This window comes from Hippocampus comes, unplaced genomic scaffold (assembly GCF_001891065.2).
Source record: "Hippocampus comes isolate QL1 unplaced genomic scaffold, H_comes_QL1_v1.1 scaffold55, whole genome shotgun sequence".
NCBI classification, from domain to species: domain Eukaryota; kingdom Metazoa; phylum Chordata; class Actinopteri; order Syngnathiformes; family Syngnathidae; genus Hippocampus; species Hippocampus comes.
The window spans coordinates 380254-385500 of NW_017806170.1; the positions used below are offsets into that span (position 1 = coordinate 380254).

The 5247-nt window shown below is 42.5% G+C and overlaps 1 long non-coding RNA gene across 1 annotated transcript in view; it reads left to right on the top strand.

Annotated features, from left to right (window-relative positions):
* Positions 1-446, top strand: part of LOC109531670 (uncharacterized) — a 7195-nt gene extending 6749 nt beyond the window's left edge. Inside the window, exon 3 of the long non-coding RNA XR_002171217.1 lies at positions 119-446. This is a non-coding gene — a long non-coding RNA (uncharacterized LOC109531670). The remainder of the gene's footprint in view (positions 1-118) is intronic.
* The last annotated feature ends 4801 nt before the right edge of the window (positions 447-5247 follow it).

Sequence of the window (5247 nt, forward strand, 5' to 3'; positions counted from 1 at the left end):
TGAGAGAGAAGAAGCGCGCGTGTGTGTGTGTGTGTGTGTGTGTGTGTGTGTGTGTGTGTGTGTGTGTGTGTGTGTGTGTGTGTGTGCGCGCGCGCGTCCGCGTTATGGCGTGTGACAGATGAGCAATGTGACGGGGAGTGAAATGAATTGGAGGGTCTTATGGCCGCCGCGGCGACCTTCACTCTCCAGGGTTTTGTGACATATGCGGCCATGACGGGGCAGCACCCTCCATATCGGCTCAAGGATGAACATTTCCCTTATGGAGGTGACCTGTCAATCATCCTCACTGGATGTTCGACATCCAACATGCGCTAACGACGCAGGTGTCTGTTTAAGACAGAGCAGTCATGAAAAGATGAAAATGTATGTCCATTTTCCTCCTAATATACTGTACTTGACTTTTCTTTAGATGATTTAGACTCCTATTAAACAGAATGCTGACTTTATTCTTTGTAAAATGGTTACTTTTCTCAGAAACGTCAAATATTTTTCGAATACTGTATGAACATGAAGACTTTGTTCCAGTAATTTGACTTCATTTTGATATTGTATAGTGTGTACCCACTGGGGTAGGCTCCGGCACGCCCACCTTGCTCCCTCCCCACCATTCCAACCGCCACTGAAATGTAAGCTCGCCACATGCTGATGATTTCCTCTTGCTTCATGTCTGTGACAGGTGTTGATTGCAACAGCTCCTCCTATGGGGCCAATGACTCAAGCATGTATGATGATTTGACATGATCTTAACTTGGTTTCGGAGAAATTCTACTAAAGTGTTAGAGGACCAGACAGTCAGGAGCTGCTGAACTTTGAAATCCTCTTAGCGTCCTTCAACTATCTGGCTTGCTCTCATTCATTCGTCTTCTGCATCTGAGCATGTGTATGTGTACAATATACACACACACACACACACACACACACACACGCACACACATATGTGGCATGCAGCATCTCCCCTCGCCATTCCTGAGGCCCTCCCTGTCAGCTTCCCCGCAAGGTTATTTCCAAGGACAGCCGGCTCCCAGTATCCCCCTTCCCGCCACGTGATTGGATGGCAGGTATTAAAGGGCCGCTTCCTCCTCACATACATGAGCACATGGCCACCAGTGCAGCAGCACTCCCGTCGCTCCTCGAGGAGCCGCTGTGCACATGCATTCACACGCGCACACACACACACACACACACACACACACACACACACACACACACACACACACACACACACGCTCGTGTAGTGTTACAAGATGGTGATGAAATTATCCATCAGTTTGTTGCCGTGCGCTTCTCATCAAAAATAATAATAAGCAAGTGCTGGTGATAGTTTTACTTTTCTTTTTTTTTTTTTTTAATATTGCCTCATATTTTAGAATACATGTATTTATTTCCAACGTTTGTGTGCTTTTTTTTAAATGTTTTCCCCAATATATTTTTTTTGCACTATGACTACTCTAATTACAAGGAGACGATGCTTGACCGTTTGGGTGCTTGGACCCCTGGCTGCCCTCTGCGTGCCAGCTCACTCATCATACAGCTTGCTTTTGCAGTGAGGAAAGGGGGCAACAAAATCAGTACTTGCGACGTGCCTCCAGACAGCTTACACTGTCCTTTTGCTTTATGGCATCCTGGCACACTACAAGCTCAGCAGACCTGAAAGGCAAACAGCGTCCGAGCACACAATGAGCCCCCGACTCCAAAATTAGCCAGCCGGCTGCCACCTGCTCTTCCAGCACAACAGGAAGAGACGATTGACAAGCATACTAAAGACAAAAAAAAAAAACATTGCTCGGTCATGTGCGCCAAATAGGTGCAACACTGCTCACCGATGAACGATAAGAGCAGCAGAAAGCTTGTTTGCCCTCAGCCTAGTAAACTTGTTGACTGGAGAGAGCATCAGGAGAGTCAATGAATTTTGCTGCAGTGGTGGCAGAGCTGAAAGAACAGCTACCGAGGGGGCGAAGGACACCCGCATGGTCAAATACAGGAGCTGTAGCAAATGTAATAAGAATAATAAGAGTAATTACGCACAAGTGAGGCTGATGTTTTATTTTATTTTCTGATCATTTTTGAGGGGGTTTTTGTTTGTTTTTCCATATTTTTTTTGTCTAATAGAGTATTTTCTTTCCTTGCTATTTTGTCTATTTTTCACTAAATGTGCTTGGTTTCCTCATTTTTGTGTATTTCATTTTATGTGTACATAATTTACATCTCTCACGTGTATATTCTTCTAGTTTTCATTATATTTTCATATTTTTCTCATTTTTGAGTATATTTTTATACATTTTTCTCAATATTTTCAAATCTTGTTTTAAATCTTTGTGGTTCATGTATTTGCTATTTGGTGTTTTTGTTTCATATTTGTATAGTTTTATCAAATATTTTTGTCTTTTTTTTTACATTTTCTTGAATTTTAGTGATACTTTCACACTTTATAGTATTTTCCACATTTGAAATATTTGTGTTTTACTTTTAATTTGTATTTTTCATGTTTTTATGGTATCATCCAATATATTTGAAACATTATTTTGTGGCGTTTTTTTTTTTTTTGTAATATAGATTTCTGTCTGACAACTAATTTCATTTATTTTTCATCATTTTTCTTAGCATTTTTCTGCTTTTTTTTTTTGTCGACTAATTCTACAATTTTAAGTTACTTTCGAATAGCTGTATTTTCTTTTGGTCACGATAGTGGAGTTTCACCTCCATTGGAACCACAACTTGAGTTTTTCATCCAGCTCTCGTTCTGAAAGTCGTTTAACCGTGCCGCTGCATCTAACGCTGTAGATGCCGACGATGACCCAGCAGAAAAAGTACCTTTTCAGCTGATTCGGTCTTTCGTAACATAGGTGAGCATGCGACATGGTCCACTTGCGGTATAGATTCCATTGGCCTGATGGCACTTCGATGACTTGAAGCGCGGTCAGAGTTATATTTTTGCGTTGTTATCCGTCATCCACGCTAACACCCACTGGAATTTTCCATCCCCACCCACCTGACTCACTCCTTCATCTCCGTCATTTCTCCATCCCTCCCTTTTTCCTTTTCTGGTGATCCTCCTTAACCTCATCATCCATCGCCGGTGATCCAGAGTCTGTGTTTAGCGCCCCTCCCTCCCCCCTCCTTTCCGCGCCTTACTCTCCCCTCTCACTGCAGGCGACCCTGCGAGTGAAGCACAGATTATGTCAGACGTTTCTAAAAGCGGATTAGCCGGGATCACCTTCACACACGCGAGCGTGCGTAGATGACTCCCATGCGAACGACCCTTTCTAATCAAAAGTATGCTCGTGCAAGTGTGGACAAGCTTCTTTTTTGGCATGTCACTGCCGGGTTTGTTTTGAAATGGATGGCAAACAAGTAGCACTCTCTGTACTTACTAGTCTTGTGTTTTATGACATCCATGAGCCAATGCGAGAAATGTATGAAAATGTCTGTCTTTGAATAGCATGATGTGGAGCCGCGGCTCTCAAACTGGGGTCCGTGGACCACCACTGGGGTTGGATCTACTCATGTTTTTATGATATGAAATAACGAGAGTAAGACAAATCATTTGAAGACTTTTTTTTCCACTATTAATCTAACCTATGGCCTGTAATAGGCCCTGACCGATATGGTTTCTGATTCCCGTTCCGATACATGGGAGGCAAAAAAAAATCCTAATGAGGCAATTAATTCTTTTGAAATATAACTTAGTAAAACTAAACATCGGACCCATGCATCGGTGAGGATAGGTTCTTCAGGGTGGGAAAAAAATGCAAGTAGCAAACAACACACACACACACACACACACACACACACACACAAAAACATAACAAAATTATTCATCATAAAAGTGCTATGCGAGCCAGTGATGGAGTATAGGCAAACTCAAAGTTATCATGTTTAAACATCTCTGACAGCCAGATTAAATAATGACCATATTTTGTCCAATATCTGTGATTCTAAATGGAGCACAGCACTCACTGTGAGCCTGCGGTGCATGACACTGAGACCTTGTGACATTCGGCATCCATCCGTTGCCCTGACTCACGCCTCACGTCACTTATGTTTCCAAAAATTCTCCATGGCCGTCATTTGTCTCAGCCCATGCGCTTACTTGTGAATGTGCGTGACACCGTGCTAGATATGAGGACCAGTGGTGTGGGTTTTTTTTGGGTACCTCTTCTTTACCCCACTATTGATGTTATTTATTCTGACAACTTTTTAGTTGCGCTCACTATATTACTTAATTTGGATCATTTGACATGTTACTTCATTCATTGTGCACCTGGGTGTCTTTTAAGGCTGAAAACAAACAAACAAAAAAAAAACATCACAGGGCTTTGTCAGCTCATCGTTTTTATTTAATGCATCACCACTCGTGGCTCTAAGACCTTTGAAAAAGCATTTTGGGAAGATGATAGAAGCACAGTCGTTTGCTTTTATGACGTATGAAAGGCTTTTTGTGTGGTCAGGGGCTCAGGGTGAGTGCAGTCTTTGATGTGGACGGCTGGGGCCGGCATGCTATTCTACCATTTTAATCAACTACAGCAGGGGTCGGGAACCTATGGCTCGCGAGCCATATGTGGCTCTTTTGATGATTGCATCTGGCTCGCAGATAAAAAAAAAATATTCTCGTTTGTTTATTAACGCATCCGTCGATCAATTTTTTTCACTGCTTATTTCCTGTTTGGGCTGCAGTTGGCTCCAGGAGCCATTTTGATTGGATGATACTGGCCAACGTTGCCGTTGCTGTGGAAACAGGTATACGCTCCCTTTTGAATCAACCCGCTCGGCCATTAGCTCAAAGCTAATCCTTAGCGAATAAGATGGCGAAAAATAAAAAAGATGACGAGTTTGGTAGACGTCAGGACGAATGGACCGAAGGATTCGCCTATGTGGAGAGAACGGGTTCTGCGGTGTGTCTGATTTGCAATGTCAAAATACCATCGATGAAACGGTCGAATGCACAGCGGCACTTTGACACGCCCCATGCTACGTTCGCATCAAAACACTGTGCGAGAGTTAGATGAAAGGAAGCGAGCAAGCTACTGAGCAGTGTGCAAGCTAGCCAGCAGTAACTTCGCATATGGACCCGGCAAGATGACTTGCATTCCGATAGTTTTGCTGGATTTTTAGCAATCGTGAGGAACGGAAAACCATTCACATTAATGGTGAGTATTATCACGAAATTATTTTTAAAAATACATTCAAAGGCTTATTATACTGACATTTTGTTGAAATCACTTTTAAAATAGTTATATAAATATATAT